This window comes from Amblyraja radiata, chromosome 4 (genome assembly GCF_010909765.2).
Source record: "Amblyraja radiata isolate CabotCenter1 chromosome 4, sAmbRad1.1.pri, whole genome shotgun sequence".
NCBI classification, from domain to species: Eukaryota; Metazoa; Chordata; class Chondrichthyes; order Rajiformes; family Rajidae; genus Amblyraja; species Amblyraja radiata.
In genome coordinates this window covers 21,484,724-21,512,444 of record NC_045959.1, presented here as the reverse complement: position 1 = coordinate 21,512,444, position 27,721 = coordinate 21,484,724, and the positions used below count along the sequence as shown (strand labels likewise).

General features: G+C 41.6%; 1 pseudogene; it reads left to right on the top strand.

Moving 5' to 3' along the window:
* LOC116971777 overlaps window positions 1-26,469 on the top strand; it is a 142,556-nt pseudogene extending 116,087 nt beyond the window's left edge.
* The last annotated feature ends 1,252 nt before the right edge of the window (window positions 26,470-27,721 follow it).

Here is a 27,721-nt window from a genome sequence, read left to right as displayed (position 1 = left end):
TGGTCAATTTTAAACTTATTGCCCCATTAATTCAATTTAGCTTGTTGAAATTTAAGTAATCGAGGCCCATGTATCATTTTTGAACCGTATCCAAATGTAAACCGATGACTGCAGGGATTCTAACCCCACATTAAGTAGTTTGCCTGCATGGAAGCAACATTGGTGAGGTTCCACATTTGGAGCTGATAGAGATTAATGTCTACAGTAATTGCTGAGCATTGATGGGATGTTTTGCCAAACTTGGACACAGACCTCTATTAAACTTGATGACCACTGGCAGAGATAGAAGTTCACTTAAATATAGTATACCTCCATCCCAGTGTCAGTCATAGTTAATAGCCACAGAAAACAAACAGGAACTGCTGATGATGCTTCATAAGAAAAAGACCAAAGTGCTGGCGTTCCTTTGCGGGTCAGGCAGCCTCCCTGAGGACATGTTTCAGTTGGGAACCCTTCTTCAGACCTTGACCAATAATCAAAGAGCAATTTTTGTCCTGGATCTGATCTGGAACAATTAAATTCTTAATATCATTAAGAATTCTAATTTCTTATAGAAACATAGAAAATAGGTGCAGGAGTAGGCCATTCGGCCCTTCGAGTCTGCACCGCCATTCAATATGATCATGGCTAATCATCCAACTCAGTATCCTGTTCCTGCCTTCTCTCCATACCCCCTGATCCCTTTAGACACAAGGCCCACGTTTAACTCCCTCTTAAATATAGCCAATGAACTGGCCTCAACTACATTCTGTGGCAGAGAATTCCAGCGATTCACCCACTCTGTGTGTGAAAATGTTTTCTCATCTCGGTCCTAAAATATTTCCCCCTTATCGATAGATAGATAGATAGATAGATAGATAGATAGATAGATAGATAGATAGATAGATAGATAGATAGATAGATAGATAGATAGATAGATAGCTAGATAGATAGATAGATAGATAGATAGATAGATAGATAGATAGATAGATAGATAGAGATAGATAGATAGATAGATAGAATAGATAGAAAATTACCAGTCACCAGTTATTCTTGTTATTCTAAACTAGACCATGATAGTTTAAAAAAAAGTAATAGAGCAACCATAGTCATGCAAAGTCAATAGTTGTCCAATATGTTTAAGGTGCTTGAGTTGGATTGTGGTAAGGGCTGTGAAGGGTGGTTCAAGAAACTGACAGTTGATGGGAAGAAGGTGTTCTTGAACCTGGAGATAACGGTTCTTAGGCTCCTATACCTTCTTGCTGACAGTAGCAGTGAGGCGGGAGTGTGGCCAGGCTGGTGATCTTTAATGATATTAGCAACCTTCTTTAGGTAATACTTCCTGTACATACCTTACATGATGGAGAGGCCAGTATGTGTGATACTCTGGGCATCGAAAAGAGTTGAGAAAATATATTTTAAAACATTTCCCCTTCATTTTGAATGATCCTTGTAAATCATTCCTTTTTTTCTCTTTTTGGAAAGAATAATGCCAGGGTTAAAATACTGCAAAGTTTCTATGACCTATGTTGACCTAACGTGTGATTAAATTTGATTTTGTCCAACCTTCGGTGCAGCATGCCGGTCTCTCAAATGAGAAGCATTAATTCTTAAGCAGATAGAAAGGGCTTTAATACAGCATGATGAACCATATGTCCCATACATCAATCACATTGTAATTGCAATAAGATCTCACAGATGCACGGCTCTTCAGAATCTCAGCACCATCTGATCCAAAAGAAAATGATGCTCAGAAAGCTGTTATTAACATGTGGCATCGGCAATTCCACTGCTGGAGAAAAGGTTCCAAGAGAAATAAACGTGAGAGGCCGTTAGGAGTGAATTAAAAAACAATTGTTTGGTTCTGCAACTTCTCTCACATCACTCACACAGTAGGTTCGCCGCACATATCACACACCATACTCACGTCTACACCGCACTCACACGGTACCACACACACACACAGATATGCAGATACAAATGCGCACTTCACATTCACAGGTTACGTTGTACATAGATGTACACGCTCAGGTACACACACACGTGCACACATGTACAGTATGAGCATACATACATTCACACGTATAAAAATATGCACAAATACGGATAAATACATGGATATGTACACACAGACATATATACCATACATACAGATACACACATACGCTAACCTACATGCAATCATGCACGCATGCTCACTCTCACACACACGCACACACACACAAGTCTTGTCTCCGAAGATCATTTGAAAGGATAATTTCATAACTTGTGTTGCATTCCCTGGAATTAGAAGGTTAAAGTGTGATTTGACTGAAGATAAAATTAAAAAGAACTGACTGTGCGAGTAGCGAGGAAAATGATCCCCTGCTGTTTGAGAAGTCTGGGACTAGGTGGCAGAAGTGAAGTTGGCAGTGATAGGAGTCCTCGTGTGTGCTTAACTTAAAATCAGAGATTGCTAGGTTATAAAATCAGAGATTGTGAATGTGGAGATATGGAGTTATGTGACAGATTACACTCTCAGCCTCACTGGGCCTCCTGTTCAGCTCATTGACTCCATGTGCTTTATGACAAAATTGTTGCCATAATAAAATATCCTGGCATTAAACCCCTAAATTTCAGCTTGTTGGGGAGGTGTATAACATTCCCCAATATTTGTATAATTTCCCCACTCCTTTATAATTCACCAAACTGAAACCCTTCTCTATAAGAAGACTGAAAAATGGACTTCCATGTGTTCTGTTGGAAATAAACTGAACAAAACTAAGATGTAGGTGTTGTTAAAGCACTGATCATTAAATATGCATTTATTCCTCTCTTTGGCTTTTTATCAATAGCACATATCTCCTTCAGTTAATCCCTCCCACATCTATATATTTAACAGCTGTGAACTGCTTCAAAGTGAAAGTTACAGATCCATGCTCGACCATGGACTGTTTTCAATACTACGGGCATTGGAAGTGATCTAACAAGTTGGCTGGGCCACTCTCAGTAAACTAGAAGAGAGATGCGATGTGTATCGGAATTTAGATAATGTTACTATCCATTAAAGCCATGTCCATGGTTTCCTATTATCATCTGAAGTGCAATGGTGTATTTCTGTTCTAATCTGATTGAGGCATCAAGAATTAATATTTTTTCTATAAAACCCATGCCTGAATTTCATGACATGATTTTGCATTGATTTGATGGTTTTGCTATGCTTCCAGCAGTGGTATGTACTTCGAGGCATTAAACATGTGAAATTTGTTTTGATCATATGTTGTCAATCCATAGAATTGATCATTGGACGCGGGTCATATTTATCCCCCACATATGCAGATCTTTGACTTTAATTGGACTAAATGGGGGACAGCTAGATTTGGCCCCCACAACCAAATATGAACCTCCACATTGGAAAAATACCACGTGGAAGGAGGCCATTATTTCCGTCATGTCCATGCCAGTTTTTTGAGGAGAGAATTTGCTTCTTTCCATATTTTCACTTCTTATCCGTTACTCTGTAAGTTCCTCCTGCGTATAAACCTGTCCAACATTTCGAGTGTTATTTAGAGAATTAGCTTCTTCACCAGCTTCGTAGGAAAAACATTCCTGGTCCTGACAAATCAACCAAGGAAAAAAAAATCTCCTTTGCTTCAATTTGGCTATTTTGCCTGTAACCTTAGATATTTCCTTTGGAAATGACTCTGCACAGGAAAAATAAAATTTTCTTGCAGGAAAATAACTTTTCTATTTATATAGCACCTTTAACATATTGTTTAGTTTCCCAAAGTACTTCAAAATAATTATTTATTTTAAAAGGCAGTCACTGCTGTACTTAAGTAAATCTGGACACCGTGCAAATTCTGTGCACAGAATGGTTCTACATCAAAGAATGAACAATGAGATGATTTTGTATTTCTTGGTTTTGGTTGGGGAGAAACATTATTTGCAACCCGAAGAAAATATCCTGTTCTTCAAATAGCACCAGAGGATCACTTACATCCACCTGAGCAAACATGTGGGGCCTCAGTTAATATGTCTCCCGAAAAGCCAATGCACTCCGACCTCAGTACTGCACTGAAGCACTTTACTAGATTATGTGTCCGAGGCATTACAGTGCATACCAGTGTCATGAAGTGCTCACCTTTCAGATCAAGAAAGAATCACTATTTGTGTAAGTATTGCATTTAATCTGAATATTATAAGACTACTATCACAGTCCTTTGACGTTCAAAGGGCTGAGATGATCATTCAGCCCACTCCTTAATGGCTGCGGAAATCCAAACTCTGTGCTATCCTGCTCTCCCTCAATCTCTCTCTACTCAGCAACATATCCAGCTCTTACTTGAGTTTTTACTTACATAATCTATGTTCATCTCTTCCATGTAGTAAAGCAGCCAACGCTCCACTAACTCTTCACATAAAACTCATTATTTTTTTCCCCCTAACCAATTGTTAGTGTGTGAGATACAGACATAACTCGCAATGTTGATATTTACCAGCTATCACAAATTTCCACAAGAGGCAGTTGAGATTCAGCTATGCCGCTGTGGATCTCGAATTATTTATAGTCTAGGCTAGGCAAGAACAGGAGATTTCCTTCCCTGAAGGGCGTCACGGTGGCACTGTGGTAGAGTTGCTGCCTTGCAGCGCCGGAGGCCTGGGTTCTATCCTGACTGCAGGTGCTGTCTGTATGGAATTTGTAAGTTCACCCTGTGACCACACGAGTTTTCCCCAAGTGCTCCGGCTTCCTCCCACACTCCAAAGACATACAGGTTTGTAGGTTAATTGGCTTCAGTAAAAATTGTAAATTGAGAGTATTGTGCAGAATATGCAGAACCTTTAGAATGTAAATCTAATTGTACAATTTAATGATGGATGGTGGGGACATTTGATAAGAATGTGGGGAGAATAGGTAACGAGAAAAAATAGCTGGGGAATGAGATTGTTCTGTGAGTCAGCATGCACTTTTAATCTTTAAGCAAGATATATATGAGAAATATATTGCAAATTAATCTGTTTCCTACAAATGCCAAAATATGTGATGTGGTAAATGCAGAGTGAGAGCGAGTTTGGATATATAATGCTCAAAGTTCTTGCTATAGCATGACTGGCTCTGGATAAAATGATGAAGCTACATTGCTACGATGAATCAGCAATCCCATTGCTGTCGTCTCGGGTGACTGCAGGGACAATTGAAGTTCAACTTAATGGACCATGGTATCCTAACATCAAGCAATGCCTCTGTCCTTACAAAACCTGTGCAATGACAACACATCTGGTTGCTCATGGCCAGAAAGGATGGTGTAGCTGATCCTGCTCTTTGTGGTTCACTCCACAGGTCTACCCTCCCATTTATTGGCTTATATCCCTAGCAAGAAAGCAGAACTCGTTCCCTAGTTTTGTTTGGCTAGGCTACCTTGGGTGAGCTGCTCAAAGTCAATTACACACTGGTATGTTTCCAGATGTGAGCCCAGTCCAACCAAAATGAAGTTGGTGCCACAAGAAACTAATACCTGATAATTGTCCATCTACTCTCAATGCATAGATAGAGGCCATTCAGCCAGCCGGGCCTATGCCAGGTCTCAGGGCAATCTCATTGAACTTATGATTTTACAGAGGGACAAAAAAACTGTAGATCATCCAATGAACAACACCTGCTCCTGTTTGTTTTTGTCCTAACCACCAAGCTTTCAGTAACCTGTCCCCACTTTTAAAGCCCCCCCCCCCCCCCCCTGTAAGGAATCTATCCACCTCACCTGCCCAGCTTTTACAAAGCACCTGACAACATGTTGTTAAAGATGCTGTATAAATGCAAATTGTAACATAATATGTGTGTAAATGGCTGGTTGATGGTCAATACAATTTCAATGGGTTAAAGGGACGTTTTCTGTGCTGTCTCTCCTTTTCACTGTCTAACTGTATAATAAAGACTTTTCCACATACCTGTTTGTGCCAAGCATCTGGTTAGAGACTGGACTGCAGAGCTACCCCTCCAGTCTATGCTAACCTGGCCAACTCACTGAGGGGTTGGGTCACCAGCAATTGTCAGTTAGCAGATTGACACAACCCACAGCTCCATTTCAAAGTTGATTGCTGGAATTAAAATATAAAGGGCCTGTCTTTCCTGTCACATGCCTGCTTCACAATTAATGGGAATTTATTACTTGGCCGCTTTCCTCTTACCGTCCTGGGTCAAAGGGCAGAACACAACTATCGCTGATGTTACCATCAAGGTCACTAGCAGCAAATGGACCCTGACAAGTGCACTATAAATAGAACATTGTGCAGAATATTTGAAGCATGAACTGGGAGTCTGACGAGGAAAATAAAGTTTCAACCCTGCTAAGATCATAAGTTTTAACTCTTTAACTCTAGTGGCCATGGACTTAAGTCTGACCTTTCACTCAGCGGGAAGTATTTAGATTCTGTCTAAACTAACTTCCCCATGCCGACTGGGATGCCCCATCTGCACTAGTCCCGCCTGCCTGCATTTGGCCCATATCCCTTCCTATCCATGTTCCTGGCCAAATATCATTTATATGTTGTTGTAGTCGGAGGCCCAGTGGACGGTGACATCGGGAGCTCGCGGGTCCCTGGTGGGAGACCGCTTTTCGGAGCTCCCGCAACGCAACTTCTTCCGGCTGAGTTGCGGGGTTGGAACGACCCAGAGCGGGGCCGTACATCGCCCGGCGCGGCTTTAACGGCCGCAGGACATGCCAACACCCGCCGGGGGCTCCCACATTAAGACATTAAGACCCGGAGCAGGGCCTTACATCACCCGACACGGCCTTAATGGCCGCGGGACTTGCCATCGCCCGCCTGGGGCTTTAACATCGGGAGAAGAATGGAACACAGGGGTGAGAAAATACTTTGCCTTCCATCACAGTGAGGAGGAGATTCACTGTGATGGATGTTTGTGTGAATTAAATTGTTTGTGTGTCTTGTAGAAATTGTTTCTTTTTGTATGGCTGTAGAAACAGAATTTCGTTTGAGCCTCATTTGAGGTTCAAATGACAATGAATAAAAATATTGTAAATATTGTAGTACCTAACCACTATTGAATGCAGAATGATTTAGTCGTCTCAGTAATACTCCTTCCTGCATGGCGACATTTTGACAATGCTAGATTGTTGTGCTAGCCAGAAAGAACCAAGAAGGGAAGTGAAGAATGGTTGTGGCTGGAAAGACAGGAATTTTGTTTCCGCTTCTTGTTAGCCTACTTCCATAGGATCTTTTACATCCACTGTATGAGCAGATCACACCATCACATGAGGTCTCACCTGAAAGGCAGCATCTCTGGCAGTGCAGCACTCCCTCACCAGAGATGGTCTTTATGGTGGACTGGGGGTTAAACTGCTGCCTTTTGACTGAGAGGAGTGAGCCTCAGCTGACATGTTTCAGATACCTGTATTGACACAACCCAATCAGAAAACCGCAACCTGTCAACTGCTTGGCTTGAGAATTGGAAATCATTTAAAAATCTGATTGACAGCAGACTGACTGAAAACTCAATGTTTTGCTCAATATCTATGTTTTCAGCCCTGTCTCTCTTCATTTATTACAGTTAAAACTACATTCAACAGAACTCAGATTTTGCAGCAAACTAACTGGCAGTTAGATGAAAGTCCCAAGTGTGTGTGTACGTGTTTTACAGTATCTATAGGTGTTTGTATCTGCATTTGTGTGCCTACTTATATGATCGTTATAAATGTTACTGGTGGTCTATTTGGAAGGCACACAAGTGCATGTGTGCACATGCACACAGATGCACAGGGAAAGGAAAGATGAGAAGGGGTTAGGCAGAGGGAAAAACAATTGATAGAGTGTAGGATAAGTTTCTCCCTTTGCCCAATGTCTGTGGGGAAATTATGAAGGGGAAGATTGTGAATCTGCAAAGTCTTTTACCCAGGGTACGGGATTTAAGAACCACAATCTGAATCTGAATCTGAATAGGTTTAAGGTGAGAAAGGCAAGATTTCATAGGAATCTGATGGACAACTTTTTTCACTCAGAGGTTGGTGCGTATATAGAACAAGCTGGTAGTTGAAGCAGGTACTATAACAGCATTTAAAAGAAATTTGGACAGGTACTTGGATTTGAAATGTTTAGAGGGTTATGGGCCAACTGCAGTCAAATGGGATGACCTGAGGTGGGGCACCTTGGTTGTCATGAGAGTTAAGCCTGTTTCCCTGCTGTCTGACTCTGTAATTCTATGACTCCATGGCAAAATATGAGAGCTGAATCTAAATATTGGCCGAGAGAGTGAATGAGTTGCAGATGTTACTTGATCTGGGACACAGCCTGTCTTCATTTACCCACCCAAGCACTAGAGAGTGTGCTGTATAACAGGACAAGGATCCTGTCCCTTTTACAATCTCACCATGATTGGCAACACCATAATGACCAAATATTTGTTCCTCGATTTATGACAGATTCATTAAGCTTACTCTCAAATAATATTTTACCAAAAGCATTTTCTGGATTCCATTGGACTTGTGGCGAGCTTTCCATTAGATGCATTACCTTGTTCACCAGTCATCCCTGTGTGGTTAAAATAAATGCCCTGATTAGTGGCCAGGGATCTTCCAACTTATTAAAGACTATGAGAGAATGTGTGTGGGGAAAAATAACAGAACAGAAGTGAGAATTAAATATTCAGAGAAAGAATATAAGAAATTGGAGCAGGAGAAGGCCATTTAGCTACTCATGAATATAACAAATGCACCTTAACACCACGTTCCTGCTTTATCCTCATATTCCTTGATCCTCTTATTATTCAGAAATCTGACAATCTATTTTTGATTGAACTCAAAGATTGAACCTATGCTGTTCTCTGGGACGGAGGATTGCAAGGTTTTTCTGTTCTCTGCTTGAAATTTCTTTTGATCTTAGACCCCAGGTTCTATCAACCAGTGGAAACATCCTCACCACATCCAACCTGCCACACCCTCTAATAATTTTGTACAGGTGCAGGCTTGGCATGAATTATGAATTACAACCAAAGAGAGACATGTCTGAAGAAGGGTTTCAACCCAAAACGTCACCCATTCCTTCTCTCCAGAGATGCAGCCTGCCCCGCTGAGTTACTCCAGCTTTTTGTGTCTATCTTTGGTTTGAACCAGCATCTGCAGTTTCTTCTTACACAAGAGACATATCCTCTTGGCTACTGGATCTTAAAGCTTGTGGACTCAACCCAAAAGTGCTTTGGAGTTAGAATTAATCTCAGAGGTGGTATATTTGAGCTCTGCAAGATGTGAAGTAAGCTGCCAGAAAAGGTGTTCCTCTAAATTTAAAGAGGTGCATATGAAGAGTGGAATTTTCCAGTAACTCCACATGAAATCTCTAAACGATACATGTCTGGTCATGCTAAACATTACAAAAGAGGATCTGCAAATTGATTTACACTTCTCTCTTGCTTTCAGCATTTTGTAAAATCATTTTACTTTTATTTCCACAGTTAACATGTTATCAAATGTTTAGAGTCATGCAGCTCAGAAACAGGACCTTCGGCCCTTTTGCCAACCGACAAGTACCTATCTATACTGATGCTATCCACTAGCAGTTAGTTTGTGGCCTTCTATGCCTGGACGATTCAAGTTCTCATCTTGATATTTCAAAAAGCCTGCCTCCTCCACTCACTCAGGTAGTTTGTCCCAAGCTCTAGCATATTCTCTTCTTCAGATCACCTTTTCTGGGTTATTTTGCTTCATTTCAATTATTCACACACAAATGTGAGTTATCCATGACTGAAGAGGGGAGTAGTTTCAATGGGTGGAAAGTCCTAATTCTGCTCCAATGTCTTATGGTCTTAACATTGCACCTCTGAAGCAATGGAGGAAATCATTGTTTATGCAATGTTCAGGTATTCTGCCATTATTGGATATTCCCTGAGCTGAACTGAACTGGAACACCTGTTGGTTAAGTTGATTATTTACCTTGGACGTGTCAGGGTTTGACCTTCATCATTCCTGATCTCTATGATCTCTTGGAGCCCAAGTCACAACCACTTTGAACTATCCCCATTTTATCTGGACATTGAGTCTGAAATAAATGTTTAATAATAATTATATTCTAACCCCTTAAGTCCCTGGTCCCAATGAATACACATACCCCAAATATCACTTCAGATATTATGTCCTATTCACAGCACCTCTATCTACCCATCAATGTCGGGCCACTTCTAGGCTCCCCTCTCCCTACCATGACCAAGCTGGTTCACCCTGTGCTCCCAATCCATTTGCATGCATTGTATAAGACCAATCACTTGTGTGGACAATGGGTATCTCAAATGATCATTGTTGCTGCAGTCCATGGCCAACTCGACTACCATCTCGGAAAAATTACAATTCCAAGGCTATACTCCTGTGGATTTTTTTAAAGCTTATATTTAAACCACCATCAGCAAAGACAATTCAACTGTTGACATTAATAAGATGTTGACAGTAAAACTTGCATTTGTATAGCATCACTGAATGTACTCATCCATCCAAGGAAGCTTTTCTGCAGGTTGTCAAACAACTTTTCACTGAGCAATATCAAGGGTTCTTAAGTTTGCTAATGATAGTCAAAAGTTAGCTTCAAGGAGCATCTTAAAAAAAAAAGAGAGAGAGAGAGAGAGAGCGAGAGAGAGAGAGAGAGAGTAGAGAGAGAGGAGCGATGAGAGAGAGAGACGCAGAGAGAGGAGCAGAGAGAGAGACGAGAGAGAGAGAGAGAGAGACGACGCATAGATGAGCAGAGTAGAGATGCAGTAAGAGAGAGATGAGTCATCGAGGGAGATGAGATGAGAAGAGAGAGAGAGAGAGAGAGAGAGAGAGAGAGAGAGAGAGAGAGAGAGAGAGAGAGAGAGAGAGAGAGAGAGATTACACATCACAATTAACGTAGTGTGATGTGTAATTAACCATATAGCCACACTAAAAAAAGCAACAAGACACACAACTACATAAAAGTTAACATAAACGTCCACCACAGCGGATTCCCCACATTCCTCACAATTCTACAGGTGGAATATAAATAGAAACTGGTGGAAACACTCAGCAGTTCAGACAGCATCTGTGAAGAGAGAGTTCTCCTTTTTGCAAGTTCTGACAAAGAGCTTAATAGGTCACTGTTTCTTTTACCGTTAATGTTGTCTGGCCTGCTGAATGTTTTCAGCATTTTGCTGTTTTCACTGTAAATTTTCATGTTCTACATGTTTTGTTTGATTTTCATTATCTTGACTGGACAGTGAGTTTTCATCAAAGTTGATGAAATGGCGGGACTGTCATATGAGGAAAGATTCAATAGACTAGGCTTGGAGTTTAGATGGATGAGGGGGGATCTTATAGAAACATATAAAATTATAAAAGGACTGGACAAGCTAGATGCAGGAAAAATGTTCCCAATGTTGGGCGAGTCCAGAACCAGGGGCCACAGTCTTAAAAGAAAGGGGAGGTTATTTAAGATTGAGGTGAGAAAAAAACTTTTTCACCCAGAGAGTTGTGAATTTATGGAATTCCCTGCCACAGAGGACAGTGGAGGCCAAATCACTGGATGGATTTAAGAGAGAGTTAGATAGAGCTCTAGGGGCTAGTGGAGTTGAGGCATATGGGGAGAAGGCAGGCATGGGTTATTGATAGGGGACAATCACAGCCATTCATTGTGACATGATCACAATGAATGGCTGTGCTGGCTCGAAGGGCTGAATGGCCTCCTCCTGCACCTATTTTCTATGTTTCTATGTTAAGTTGGTCTAATATTGTGTTGACATTAAATGTCTCTATAAACAAAACAATATTTTTTTTAAAGGAGGTCAGTGTTTATAAAATCAAAATGTCTCTCAGACTGATATTAGAATTGATCAGTTTAAGCATGATCAAATATGTGTTGGCACATGCATTAAAAAAAATGAACAATTACATGCTCTCCACTGCCATTCATAGGGAGCTCAGAATGGCACAATATTGGGATACGAGTGTTACTGTAATTCTTCATTCTTCCTCACTTAGATATAAGTGTAACACTTTCTTTTTAAGATGCATAAGTGATTCCTACTATCCAAAACAGTGATTCTTTCCTCGTGCATCAGATTTAAGAATGTTCCTGTATGCGTTATTATTCCTGGCTGTTTAGTATGCAGAATCGTAGCTTGTGTTACAGTGCACATGTGGTACACCATCTTACTTGAGTAATTAGCGACTTAGCAGTACTCACACCCATTACCAAAGATCCTTGAGGTTTTAAACTCTTCAATATTCATTAATCCATTTAACGAAACATTGGCAGAAATCCAATTTTATTAAAAACTGAAAATTGGAAATTACCTATCAAATAACCATTCAGGAAATATGGTTCTTAAAACTTAATTTTTGCACAATGGTATATAAATTCGCCGGATGTTAAAATCTATTAAAGAAGAAAAACATTAACGACTTTGCTAACTTACTATACCCTTGAAATTGAAGTGCATGTGTTAACAGATTCCAGTAAGAGTACAGAGGAATTATCTCCTTATTTGTTGTTGCCAGAGCTTTGCTGCCCAATAAAGATGCTTTAAAGGAACAAAATTTGCCTAATAATGTAATTATCAAAATATTTATTTTCCTACTGCATTAAATCAAATTATAAAAACCACAAATTGTGCTATGCCTGTCATGAAGATTTGATTACAAAAATCCATACCTCTGTTCAATAATTTTTCATTCAATTCCTTCTCTAATATACATGACTAATTCATGCAATGAAAGTGATTGGCACGTTGGTGGTTTGGTTTCGATCAACTGTGCAGCGGGCAATCCGCAGGGAATTCGTGGAAAATGACTGATGATTTTCTCCAGTCTGTGCAGGTCTCTACGAAGAAAGTGTTACCAGACAGGTTGCTGTGCAAAAGGACATCTGGAGCAGACAAACCTATTATGAAATTTGCTGCAGCATCTGCAACAATTCTTATGCTAAGTTATGAGGTACTGGCTGGGCTGTGCTGGATCTACACTATGCTCACGGTTTGCACCAAAACTTGTGTACTAGCTTCAAAGCCGCACTAACTTTAACGCTCCCAAATAATTTTGGTACCCCACTGCTGCCTTTGTTCCACAAAACGCAGTTGTTCGTTCAATGGACATTTCATCGTTTTCCAATTGTCAATCAAAAACATTTGGAAGGGGTTAAAAAGAAACAAATAATTAAGGCAACTAAATATTTTAAAGACATTGAATAACACAAAGTTACTTAAAAACACATTTAGCTGCAGTTAATTAATCGCAAACATAAAAATCCCATTGTATGAAGCAAAATAAACCTTAAATCAATTGAAGATTCAGAAAAATTTGGAAACTACAGAAAAGATAATAGTTAAAGATTGAATACATTATACCTGAAATAAATCATATGTTTATTTAAGAATGCATTAAACTGCAGTTTAATCATAGAATTATACAGCACAAAACAGACTATTCAGCCCACCATGTCCATGCTGACCTTTATGCCCATCGATAGGAATCCCAGTTGCTTGGATTAGGACTGTAACCTTTTATGCTTTGCCTATTTTAATAAGTGCCTTATTAAAAATCTATCCAATATAGTAATCATATCGGATTCCACCAGCTCCTTTGGCAACATGTTCCAGATAGCAACCTCTCTATGCACGTTATTCAATTAAAATGTAAAAGTCCAGCTGAATAAAGGTAAATAAATGTATCTTCTTAATGAAAGTTGGTGACCTTGTTCAGCAAAAGGAACAATGCTAGAAGTGCCAGCAATGGCTAAATATGAAGTGTATCCCATCTCCCAACTCAACAACTTACAGAACAGCCATCGAGCCTAGTTCTGAATCAGAGCAAAAGATCAGATGCACTGTCTTCCATAGCTGAGGCAATCCAGAACACAGTGGAACTCTCCCAGCACTGAGCCGGCAATTCTCTCTAGAAAAGTGATAGCACAATGCAGAAGGGCTTCACTCTAGCACTCCAGAGACTTCAGCACAGATCCCAGGCCAACTTTTTACCTTTTTTACTTTTGGTAAAATTCACATTCATTATTAATTGTCAGCTTTAACCATTCTAATCTTGGCTTTAAAACACTTTGAAACACAGATGTCCTAATGTCTAGATTCCTCTACCAAAGCCTATCACCTATTCACATCCCTTAAAATGATCCTCAATAATGGACTTCTTTGATGCTGCCTGTCCCACTGAGTTACTTCAGAATTTTGTGTCTATCTTCAGTGTAAACCAGCATCTGCAGTTCCTTCCTTCACTTTACTTCTTTGCCCATCTTTTTCAATATCCCCTACATTATTCCTTTTCAAATTGTATTTGACAGCACTCCTGTGAAAGAACTTTGGCACTTTTAATGTATGATAAAGTCTAACTTCAGGGGTCATTTTTTGGTTGGGTCAGAGAACATTACTAACAACACCCAGTGGACAAAGCAAGAAAATATTTGAGTGATAAAATATTTCAGAGGCAAGCACAGCGCATAGGGCAGCATTGTGGCACATCCAGCAGAGCTGCTGTTTCACAGCACCAGAATCCTGGTTAAATCCTAGTCTTGGGTGCTGTCAGCGCGATCACTTTGATCATGAGAGTATTTCCTCAGGATGTGCCAGTTTTCTCCAACATCCCAAAAATATGTGTAGGAAGGAACTGCAAGTGCTGGTACCAAAGATAGACACAAAATGCTGGAGGAACTCAGCGGGACAGGCAGCATATCTGGATCGAAGGAGTGGGTGACGTTTTGGGTCGAGACTCTTCTCAAGAGTCAAGAGTCGAGAGTGTTTTATTGTCATATGTCCCAGATAGAACAATGAAACTCTTACTTGCTGCAGCACACCAGAATATGCAAACATAGTATGATATGACAAACGAGAGAGAGAAAGGAAAAGCTCAGTGCGTATATATACACATATCTTCAGCCTGTCCTGCTAAGTTACTCCAGCATTTTGTGTCTATCCAAAGATATGTGTGTTGGTAGCTCAATTCACCACCGTAAATTGCTTCCAGTGTGCAAGGGATGGTAAAATCTGATGTAGAAGATGAAAATGTGGGGAGGATAAAATATGGGATGAATGTAGGAAGGCTGTAAATGGCTGGTTGATGGTTAGTATAGTCTCAGTGGGCTGAAGAGCCTCTTTCAATGCTTTATATCTCAATGACTGAAAGACAGATTGTAAATAAATGTTATGTACAGACTAGATTAGATTAGATTAGATATAATTTATTGCCACACAACCAGGGTTGGTGGAAATTTGGGTTGTCAGCAGCAGTACAATAATAAAGAACACACAATAAAACTGTAACACAAACATCCACCACAGCATTCATCACTGTGGTGGAAGGCACAAACATTTGGCCAGTCCTCCTCCATTTCCCCCCCCCGTGTACAGGACCAGAGTCCAGTCAGTCCAGGATCGGCTCTTCCTCACCGGAGACCGCGGCTTTAGATTGTTGTAGGCCGCAGGCCGGCGGTCGAGATTTAAAGTCCCCGCCGCAGCCAGAAGCACCATAGACTGCAGGGCCGGCGGTAGAAGCTCCCCTCCAGGGGTGATGGTAAGTCCATGCCGGCCCCGCGGTAGAAGTTGGCCGCGGGCCGGCAGTGATGGTTTCTTCTTCCCCCGGGTCCCCCACGAGGGATCCCGGGCTGTAGACGCCGCTCCAGCTGGAGCTCTGCAGACCGTGGCTTCAGGCTGCCGGCTGCCCCGGGCCAGCGAAACGGAGCGCTCCCCTCCAGCGAGCCCCAGCGAGGGCTCACCCGCTCCACATCGAGAGTCCACGCTGCGCCCGCCGCTGAAGCCCCGGGCGCGTCTCCGGGAAAGGCTGCCCGATCCTTGATGTTAGGCCACGGGGGAGGCGACCTAGAAAAAAATCGCCTCTCCATGGAGGAGGCGACCGAAGCGGTTTCCCCCTTACCCCCCCCCCCCACACCACCCCCCACACAAAACACACGAAGAAACACAAAATACACACTTTAAAACATACTAAAAAATTAAAAAAAGCTGGAAAACTAACGCGCTGCTGACATGGCTGCACACAGAGGAGCGCCCCCTACCTACTAAATGGACATTGAGGCATCAGTAGACACCTCAGTCTCAATCACAGCAGAAATACACCAAGGTTTCTTCAACATTACTCTCAAATATATGTGTGTGCCATTTAAAGGTTGTAGGACAGCAAGAAAGTAGGAATAATGATAAAAGCTGAAAGTACTGGAAATATATAACTGGTCAGGCAGCATCTTTGGAGAGAAAATCAGAATAATCATTTCAAGTTAAAGTCTTTTCATCAGAACTGGAGTCAGAAAAACAAGTCAGTTTTAAGTTGCAGATAGGGTGGTTAAGAGTGGATGGGACAAAGGGAACATCTCTGATGAGGTGAGGTCAAGGTTGGCATGGGGATAAATTGTTGATGAGGTTGTCTCGTTGAAAATAGTGACAGCATCTTGCAGCATCTAAAGAGAGACATCTCAGCACAGTGATTTTGAGATGGTGTGATCGGATCTGCTATATTGTCTATAGCAGGAGGGCGGAAAAACAACACCATACACCTCTGCACATCGATGGAGCTGATGTGGAAAGGGTCAGCAGCGTGAAGTTCCTAGGACTCCACCTGTCAGATGACCTGATGTCCTCAACCAACACCACAGCACTGGTCAAGAGAGCCCAGCAGCGACTACACCCTCTCCGAAGACTACGTAAAGCAGGTCTCCCCACTACACATCTATGAACTTTTTATAGGGGGACAATCGAGAGCACATTAACCAACGGCATCACTTCCTGGTTCGGGAGCTGCAAGGCGTACGAACGGCACCAACTTGACAGGATTGTGATGACCGCCAGCAGGATTATTGGTGCTCCACTCCCTTTCTTGCTGGACATATACAGGAAGAGATGTATCAACAGAGCCATCTCCATCATCAAAGACCCCTACCACCCATCGCATCACATATTCTCCATCCTGCCATCTGGGAAGAGGTACAGGAGCATTAGCTGCAAAACCAGCAGGATGCTCCTCAGCTTCTTCCCGCAGGCTATAAAACTGTTAAACGGACTTTGCCCCCTGCCAAAGTATCGCACACCAACCACCAACCTGGACAGAGCTACTGTCGTGCCGCTGCCGATCGGAACGCCTGTTGATGTTTAGTTGAGAGTAGTGTTAAACTTGTTCATGATATATGTATTTTTATTTCTATTTATTTTTTACTACACACTGAATGGACACTGGTTTTGAGTGACGTTTTTTTGTTTCCTCTGGGTATGTGAGTACTCAGGAAAATAACAATAAAGATATACAATACAATACAATACAAATACAATTTGTGATGGAAAACGCACAATGTAGCAATGTTACAACATTTTGAGATTTTAAAAATCAAGTCTGCAATTTATTCCATCAGATAAAGCATAAAAATAGGTTTAATTTGACACCTAATTCACTTTCATATCTCAAGTATTTAAAAAGTTATGGCCATTTTCATACTCGGAAATTAGCATCTTGATTTTCTATGGACATAACAAAAAAGCTGTGATCGTGGACAGTCAAAAGCCCATAACTTTCTTAAAAATTAAGAGAACTGAATGAAATTTTCAGTTATCATAGATTGAAGCATTCTGAAACAAATATAAAATAATCTTACTTGGATGACCTGAAATTAAAGCATATAATTAGTTAGTTACCTAATTGTAGCTAATTTCAAACTTCAATTACTAGATCTAAACATCTATCCATTTCTTAATAAATGATTAACATTTTTAAATAGCCTAAGTGTCCAAATAATATTCACAAATAATTCACAGTAAAATATGATTTTTAAATCTCATTTACATTAATTTATAGGCCAAATGGAAGGAATTTAGTGTTTAATTGCTGTAAATGAAAGTCCATTTAAATCAGCTTTCTAGTGGGATCCTGTGAACGCGCTGGTTTAGAACGTTCACATTGCAGTAGATTTGTGCCTCAAATGCCCAGAAAAATACTGCGGGATATAATGGGCCCAAAATTAGCTACTCGCAACATTAAACTTTGTATAAAGGGATCTTAAGAAGCCCTTTTTAACGTAAAAATAAACAACCTACCTTCCGTTTTCCCCTGTATGAGATCCGGCCAGTTGCCGGCGGTCGGGGGTTTAGAGGTTAATTTTTAACCTACTATAACAATTTAATAAAGCCCTTAAAACTAATAATAGCTCAAGCGAGGGAATCTTCCAGCGATTTTTCGTTAATAATTAACTAGGCTGAAAAACCTCGATTTGAACAGCCTAGGGAAAATCGCGTTTTCAACCCGCCCCCCTCTAAACGGCGCCAAAATCGCGCACACGGGTTGGGACAGATTTTCAGCGACGCTTCAGGTACGTTTTGCAACATACCTACACAATGGATTCTGTGGATTGCAGGTTTGTACTATGAGGTGAGATTAAGTAAACTAGACCTATGCCTTGTGCAGTTCAGGTGATGAAAGGTAATCTTTGAAATTATTACAGGTTTTGATTGGGTAGGTGCAGTGCTCACAGTCTCAAAATATGTAATTCAGGACTGAAACAATAAGGATTATATGAAAGAATGTACCTCTGTAATTTTCCACTCAGTAGGTCTCGTGCAGGCTTAAGGGCCTGTCCCACTTGGACGACCTAATCCATGAGTTTAGAAGACACTAGACGAGTTGAAAAAAAATGTCAAGGTCGTGTTGACTCGCCGAAGTAAAAGACCTCCTACGACTTCCTACGACTATGTCTACGACCTCCTACGACTATGTCTACAGCATCCTATGCCCCCCCCCCTCTACCTCAGTCTTCCTAAGACCAACTATGACTAGCTACGAGTGGAAAATGATCACATGATAAAATGATGTCATGTTTGCATTTTTTTCTCGGGCCAGTTACTGACCTACGACTCCCTACGACTATGAACGACTACCATCACGACCTACCTACGACCTACCTACGAGTAAAAGGTATCAATTTTTTCCATGCCAGCCTCTTTTTTACACATGGACATTTTTTATCAGGCTGGAAAAAACGCCGCGACCTACTTGAGGCCACAAGTACGCAGAGACCACTCATGAACATCCATGAGCGTTACGAAGACCTCCTACGACCTCGTGGCGACCATGCTGCAAGTATGAGTCAAGGGCAAACTCGGCAGAGGTCGCCAATTAGGTCGTGAAAGTGGGACAGGGGCTTTAGTCACTCAGCATACTCAAACAAAGATCAATATATACTTGTCGATTTCGGGGGAATCGAGGGAAAATGGGATTAGTGCAGGAAAGAAGCACTAAAGTTTAAAAAAAAGCAAGCCCTAAGATTATTGAATGGTGGAATAGAAAGGCAGAATATAATTGGCAGAATGGCCAAATGCTACTTCTGTTTTGTTTTATGATCTTATCTGCTTTAAAATCCTGGTGCTGTCTACTGGAAGCACTGTTGGAGCAGAATCAGTGTCCAGACGAGAGCTGTGTAAGTCACCATCGCATTCTCAGTCTACAACAGGATATCCCATCCCTGCGTTAACTACTCTTACTCTTATAACAAATGAATGCTCCTTTCAGTATCAATACCATCTGTCCATATTACATGAAAGTTCAAACACTAATATCTGCTCATTAATTTAAAATTCAAATTCATATAAACTTTACCATACATTGTTCTCATACTGTAATGTTTTTAGCTGTGAGAATCAAATGCATCATATAGGCTACCACACAAACTATTCTCGCCGAGCCAACATGGCAGACTTTGGCTGCAGCTACTTTTGGCTCTTGTATGCATCACAGCTGGTTCAGAATAAAACACAGTCATCCCTTTAAATGGTCATTATATTATAGTGGGTTTTAAGTAAGTTTAATTACAAACAGAAACACCACCAGGTTGAAACTGCCATTTACCAAGATTTAAAGATAGGCGGCCACGTTCTGTTGTTTATTAACCCATGTAATAATATTTACTCTTTCTGTTGAATAAACCATTCCTTTCTGAAACACTAGTTCTATCTGCAGGGCCACACCATCGACAGTTCCGCAGATTATGGACTTCTGTGAATTGCGGATTTATCGTTTCTGGAATACACTCACCTGTTCATTTAGACAGGGGATAAACGGAAAATTCTGCACAGTAGATTGGTAGGTCATTCAGCCCATATGATCTATGACAGTTTTTATCCTTCACGTGAGCTCTTCCTTATTAAGCAAGATTTTGTTAATTGGGAAGGTTGGGTAAATTCATCGTGGGGATTTTAGTTTTTTTTAGAGATACAACATGGAAACAGGCCCCAAGTCCACACCGCTATTTGAATATCTGTTCACACTGGTTCTGTGTTATAATAATAATAATGGATGGGATTTATATAGCGCCTTTCTAATACTCAAGGCGCTTTACATCGCATTATTCATTCACTCCTCAGTCACACTCGGTGGTGGTAAGCTACTTCTGTAGCCACAGCTGCCCTGGGGCAGACTGACGGAAGCATGGCTGCCAATCTGCGCCTACGGCCCCTCCGACCACCACCAATCACTCACACACATTCACACACATTCACACACAGGCAAAGGTGGGTGAAGTGTCTTGCCCAAGGACACAACGACAGTATGCACTCCAAGCGGGATTCGAACCGGCTACCTTCCGGTTGCCAGCCGAACACTTAGCCCATTGTGCCACTTTCTCACCTTCTCTGTTCATATTAGTGGCAATTGACAGAGATCAATTAACCTACAATCTCACACCTCTTTGGGATGTGGGAGGAAACCCACATGGTCACAGGGGCAATATGAAAAACTCCACTGTCTGCACCCGAGGTCAGGATCGAATCGGGTCTCTGGCTCCGTGAGGCAGCAGCACTACCAGCTGCACCTCGGTGCCTTCCTTGTATTATAGTTTATTCAAATGCAAAGAGAATGGTGTGTGATTTGTTATTACAAGAAATAGCTTTATTAAAATAAGCCACAATTCCCAAAAATTCATTAGTGTTATGGCAAAAAAAATGTTCATCTTGTAAATCAAGAGATTGCTGCTTTATGTGGCTATCCTTAAAGTTCTGGCCACATCTATTTGACAACTATTTTATCAAACTAATTCATAATCTTAAAGTCCTCAGTGAGAACATATGAAATTTCGTTCAGACCAAAAGGTCTGAATGACAAATAAAGGAATCTAATCTAATCTAATCTAATATCGCATCCTGGACAACACAGACTGTTTGGTTCAGGTCCTAGAATCAAACAGCCCATTGCTTATCATTAGGATCACATTGTCCAAGTTCCAAATCTTTGGAAGTCAAGTGCACTTGATGTGTTTGTCTCTTAGGAACTTTAGTTTGGTGATGGGAATAATTAATAAGAAATAGTGAGAGATATAATTTAACTGCCCAATCAAGAATCAACCTATTTCCTTTGCTTTTGAGCACAAAGAAGGAATTAGTTCTATCAGATGCATTCATTTCCCTTTAATCAGTGCAGACATTTCAAGCAGACTACAGTACGTTGATGAGGATAATATGGAGGGTGGGCTTGAGAATGTTCTGCAGCCTAAGAGGCTCTAGAAGGAAAGCTTTCTTGTGCTCACAGTACAATGATTCAAATGTGAGCATTCTTTGCAGGGGGAAATTAAATTTACAGTTACAGAGTATTAATCAACAAGCATCTGTCTTTCAGTTTGATTTTTGCAAAAACAGAACTATTTCTGTCAGTTGTAAATAACTAGATGCTCTTGCAGCTTCAATACAGATAGATTACCGCTCAAAAGATAAGCTTCTGCCTCTCAGCCGACACGTTAATGCCATCTGAAAGCACTACAAGTAAATACTTCAAAAAGCTGCTACTTTCGGGACATCTGTCTTCAATCAAAAAACAGCTGATCGCTGCTTTATGATGACATTCTTAATCTATAAGGGTTCCACTGTCTGTGCTGAGTATATATATATCAACCCAGCTCCTGTGTAAATCTCAGATAGGTTTTACATGCTTCGTCTGTTGAATGAGCAGGTAGGGGCTCTACTTATTGCACTTCAGTACTCGTGATATATATAGTCTACTTGCCACTCACCCTACTACTATCTCAGCCCACACAAGACGTGTTTGAACATGGAAAGTTGAGGTCACATTGTCTTCATGTAACCTGCTTCATGAAGAATGCCAAGTTAGTAAATGTAATAGAAAAATAAATTTAGAGTGCTGGAGTACATGTACAGGAAAGGTTTAGAGGGATATGGGCCAAATGTGGGCAAATGGGGTGACCTTGGATGGGGCATCTAATTCCACCATGACTCACTACTTCATCCCCACCTATCCCCATCAGTTCCCCAGATTCTACAGTTCGCCTACACGCAAGGCCCAATTAACCTACCATGTCTTTGGAATGCGGGGGAAAATTGGAGCAAGTTGGTTTCCTGAAGGAAACCGACACAGTCACAGGGAAAACATGCAAACTCCATATAGACAGAGCCTGATGTCAGGGCTTAACATGGGTCACTGTTCTTGAGGAAGCAGCTTTACTAGCTGTACCACTGTACTGTCGTTATTACCATCATCAGTGAAGTCCAGGGGAAATGAGTTGAAATAGATACTGTTGACTGTTTGCTGAACAAATAGATTTTATTTTCTGCAGGTCCGACTTGTTGCAAACTCATTCATTGATACGATGGTGTCATTACACATTCTGTGCTTTTAATTCATTAAGGTGGAACAGGTGGAGGACGATGGCTGACCTTAGTGAAGCGTCACAACGGCTGGGAAGGCGGATGAAGGCTGCAGCAGAAAAGGGTCTCCGGTCGTCTTGACTCCATGCCACTGGATCCTGACCTTGATCTGTAATGGACCGTGTGGTGGCTGTCTGTGCACCAGTCTCCCCACGTTAAACAAAGTCATGCACTGGTGTCCTTCAACCCTGGAGACCCAAGGTCAGCCATGACTGAAAGGGGTCTAAGAAAATGTAATTAAAACAAGCTTTGTACATCACATAGAGTTATAGTATCATCGCATGCAAGGTGTGTAATCCTGACAATGCGTGTCGTGAACCGTCCTGAACGGTTAACTTCCGCACATGCATGCCAGCATCATGCAACCGTTTTTATGTAAGTTAAGGTGATGTACTATGTTCAAAGGTAGTTAGTAAATTACTGTTTAATTACTTACTCCATTATTGTTATTGAGACATAAACATTAGCAGCGAACACAAACGTAGGGTCTTGCTGACCCAATTCAGAGGGTGTGTAAGATGCTGCTTTAAACCAAAGATACACACAGAAAGCTGGAGTAACTCAGCAGGACATGCCGCATCTCTGGAGAGAAGGAATGGTCTCCAGTCTGAAGAAGGGTCTCGACCCAAAACGTCACCCATTACTTCTCTCCAGAGATGCTGCCTGTACCGCTGAGTTACTCCAGCTTTCTGTGTCGATCTCCAATTCGGAGGGTATTGGGTTGATCATATTGCTATAGGACTTGAGTCAGGACTATAACAATGTGGAAAAGTGTGCTCAATTTCCTCCCCTAAAGGGCTTCAGAACTTAATTGCGCTTTAATGCAAAGCTTCAAGTCCATGTCTTTTCAAATAATTTTTAAAAAATGGTTTTGGGGCGGCATGGCGGTGCAGTGGTAGAGTTGCTGCCTTAAAGCGCTTTCTCACGGGGCGACTTGACGCAAGATGTAACCAGAGTGAAGTGGTCGTGGTCTAGCACGATATCACACGATATAACGGGGGGTAGATAAAGAGTTCCCACGGTACTCGGCATTTCTGTTATTTGTGCGAGTGACTTGTCCGTCTCCCGAGCTTTCCCGTTAAATCTCGAATGAACATTGTGAACTACACGTGGCACAAATGATGTCACTTTTTTTTTCACACACTATAAATATCCTCCCTTGGTTGAATTGGCTCATTTGGAGACATGCCTATACTAAGTAGTTTCGAGTACAGGATGGTGGTTTTTTTCATTGACGCGCTGTATGCAGCAGCCCACTATGTGCATCGAGGACGCTTGCGTGAAGGCAGAAGGGAGAGATTAATTAAAAAGAGAATTAAGAGGAAGTCTCACTGGGTGTGAAAGAGCAAAGAGGCCATCTCTGCGCTTACTACAATTCACAATTGGGGAGTGTGCCGTGGCAGGACAGCTATATTGATGGGTAGCCGACCACAGGAACACTACTGCATGTTAGCAGAAATGCATAGCAAATAAGCTGACTTTCTAGTGTTGTCCTCTGAAAAGTGCTTCCTATAAGATGTTCGTCCGCAAAACCTGCCATTTAGCACATTGCATTGTCCCTTTTAATGCCTGAGTTTAGGCTTGTTGCAGTGGTTAATGAATATAATGTGTTTAAAATAATCTAGCGTGCCTCATTTGTTGATTTTCGTGTTTGCGAGGCCCTTTTATAGACACATGTTTGGTGTGATGCACCTTCTCTCAATATGTGCAAGAAGTCATCTTTTTATATTGTCAAATAGGAATAAAGACTTTGTCTCACATTTACTGTGCTGATTGGCTTATTTTATTTTCTACCGAGAGGTGAAACTTTCAAACGTTTAAATAGCTCAACAATTGATGGACCTGAACACTCAAAAATGAAACTTAATGAAAATGTGATTATATCACCTCCCTTCAACTATTTTGTGTTTCAGCATGAGAGGGATTATAACATTAGAGACATTCATCTTGTAGTGATGTGTTAATGAAGAATTGCAGACATCAAGCTGATAGTAAAAAATATATTTATTTAACAATGAGGTAAACAAGCACTGACAATCAAACTGCTGAGGTAAAAGCTTTATCACACTTCAGGCTATCATAAAATGTGGAGCCACCAACAGAAACAAAGTAATGCCCAAGAGGAAAAGACACACATATTAACATACAGACATTTATAAAGGATATTGAGAACACCTTTTTTACTCACCTTCTGTCCCCTCTGTCCAGCTTCCGGGTTTACCGTTCGCAGGAGTTCCCACGGTAACCGCAAGAGTTATTACGGATATCGCACGGATATCGCACTGGCCACTACGTTCATATAATGTTGCAATGCTCAACCACAAGTGTACAAGTCACTCTTGGAGAAATTCAAGCTTGCTTGAATTTTCTCCCGAGTCACCAAGTTACACGATTACCTGCCGTTAGCGCCACGGTGGTCCACGGTGGTCCACGGATGCCGTACTGTTATCGCACGAGGTTCCCACAATGTTAAACTCTGGTTAACTCTTGCGTCAAGTCGCCCCGTGAGAAAGGCCTATTACAGCACCAGAAATCTGGGTACGATCATGACTATGGGTGCTGTCTGTACAGAGTTTGGAATGTTCTCCCTGTGACCGTGTGGGTTTTCTTCTGGTGATACGGTTTCCTCCTACACTCCAAAGAACGTACAGGTTCATAGGTGTTACACGATAATTTTGCCCGAACAGTCCGTGACCCGTAGCACTGTGTCCATAGCGCTATGTTTAAAGCCCAAAGCGCTGTGGCCGGTAGCACTATATTTAGAACCCATAGCGCTGTAACCCACAGCTCTATGTTTAAATTCCCACGCCGACAGCGCTCTATTTAAACCATTGCGCGCAAAACCTGCAGCAACAATAAATCTGATGAGTTCATGTACGAGAGGGGGCTGAGTTGCGATCAACGCTGTGGACAGAGGCGGTGAGAGAGAGAGGTGTGCTGCTGTAAAACGGACACCACGCATGCCAAGACAAGTATTGTTTTTTTTCTCTCTTGCCAATAAAACTGATTTGTAACGAAACAGATGTGTGAGTCTTTTTCTGTTCTACTGGTCATATCCTTGAACCTGTTCCCTTGTAACAATTGGGGTAGTCGGCAGGATCTGATGAATAGAATCGAACATGCTTGGTAAAAAGGAACAGCAACTGAGATGGCGCTGGTGCAGGCTAAGCACCCCCGCGAAAGCTGCTGCCCTCAGTGCAGGGGAGCCCGCAGCAGGCCATGCTCCAGGTGGGACCAAGAACCTTGAGTCTTCAAGCTCCTCTAATGCTTTTAACGGGTGACAAGGAAGAAGTTTGTTGTTGTAAATTTCACTCGAATGGATCAACACTGGCATCTGCAGGATTTGATCGACTCATATTGTTTTGGAATGTATATGGCGACTGGGATAATTATGCTACATTGAAAGGTCACAGTGGAGCAGTGGTGGAATTGCATTATAACACAGATGGCAGCATGCTTTTTCCAGCATCATCAAACAAAACTGTAGCAGTGTGGGATAGTCAAACGGGTGAAAGAATCAAGAGACTTAAAGGTCACACATCCTTTGTGAATTCATGTTATCCGGCCCGACCGGGACCACAGGAATCAATGATGAAACAGTGATACAACGGGACAATCAGAAGGCAGCTGCAAATTATAAGTTTCTAAACACATACCAAGTACTGGCAGCAACGTTTAATGACACAAGCGATCAGATTATCGCTGGTGGTATTGATGACGGCATTAATGTTTGGGAGCTCTGACAAACCAAGTTAATTTGTAGCAGGCGTGGTCATACAGACTCGATGACTGGTCTGACCATGAGTGGGGCAAAAGAGAACATCACTAACCTCGTGACCACAGCCAAGAAGCCGTAGAGAAGATTTGAAGGGTCAGAGAACTGTACCACAACTACAATCCTTCAGAAGGATGGTGGCCTTCAGTGGAGCACTAGCGACTGACCATTGGGACAATCTTGTTGGCAGTTATATTACTGCGTTGCATGTGTTGATTGGCATCATGACCGCGTGGACTTTATTACAGCATGCTGGCCGGATGTAACAAGGTAACGCCTGCGGGCCGGATGTGACGGTAACCGGACTGTTCAAGGGATGGAATGTTATACGAGAATTTTGCCCGAACAGTCTATGACCCATAGTGCTATGACCATAGTACTATGTTTAAAGCCCATAGCGCTGCAGCTGGCAGCGTTATATTTAAAACCCATAGTGCTTCAGCCAACTGCTCTTTGTTTAAATTCCCAAGTGCCAAGCCCTATATCGCTATGATTTTTAGCGATCTTACTCTGCTGAGGCTGCCCCGAGGACTTTTCCGATCGATGAAAAAGTTATGAATGTTTAAAAAATCTTGAGATCAGCTGATTGGTCCTCCCGCCTGTCAATCACCATGATGAAGGTAACGCCCCTTCCGGGGGGTGCAGGACTATAAAACCCCAGATGCCTGGACATGAGTGGCATGTCCAGGCAGGGAGAGACCACAACTGTGATTCTAATCTGTGAATCAATTGAACTGTGAGTCTGCAATGTACTTGCAGTAAATGATGCCATACTGAAAATGAAATAAGTTGTTTGGCCTGCCTTGTGCTTGAAACTGCAATGGAAATGGAAATGAAATGAAGGTGCAATGAGCTGTTTGGCCTGCCCTGTGGTTGAAACTGCAATGGACGTGGAAATGAAATAAAAATGCAATGAGCTGCTTGGCCTGCCCTGTGCTTGAAGCTGCAATGGAAATGGAATTAAAATGCAATTAACTGTTTGGCCTGCCCTGTGCTTGAAACTACAATGGAAATAGAAATGAAATGAAAATGCAATGAGTTGTTTGACCTGCCCTATGCTTGAAACTGCAATGGAAATGGAAATAAAATGAAAATGCAATGAGCTGTTTGGCCTGCCCTGTGCTTGAAACTGCAATGGACGTGGAAATGAAATAAAAATGCAATGAGCTGCTTGGCCTGCCCTGTCCTTGAATCTGCAATGGAAATGGAATTAAAATGCAATTAACTGTTTGGCCTGCCCTGTGCTTGAAACTACAATGGAAATAGAAATGAAATGAAAATGCAATGAGCTGTTTGGCCTGCCCTGTGCTTGAAACTGCAATGGAAATGGAAAA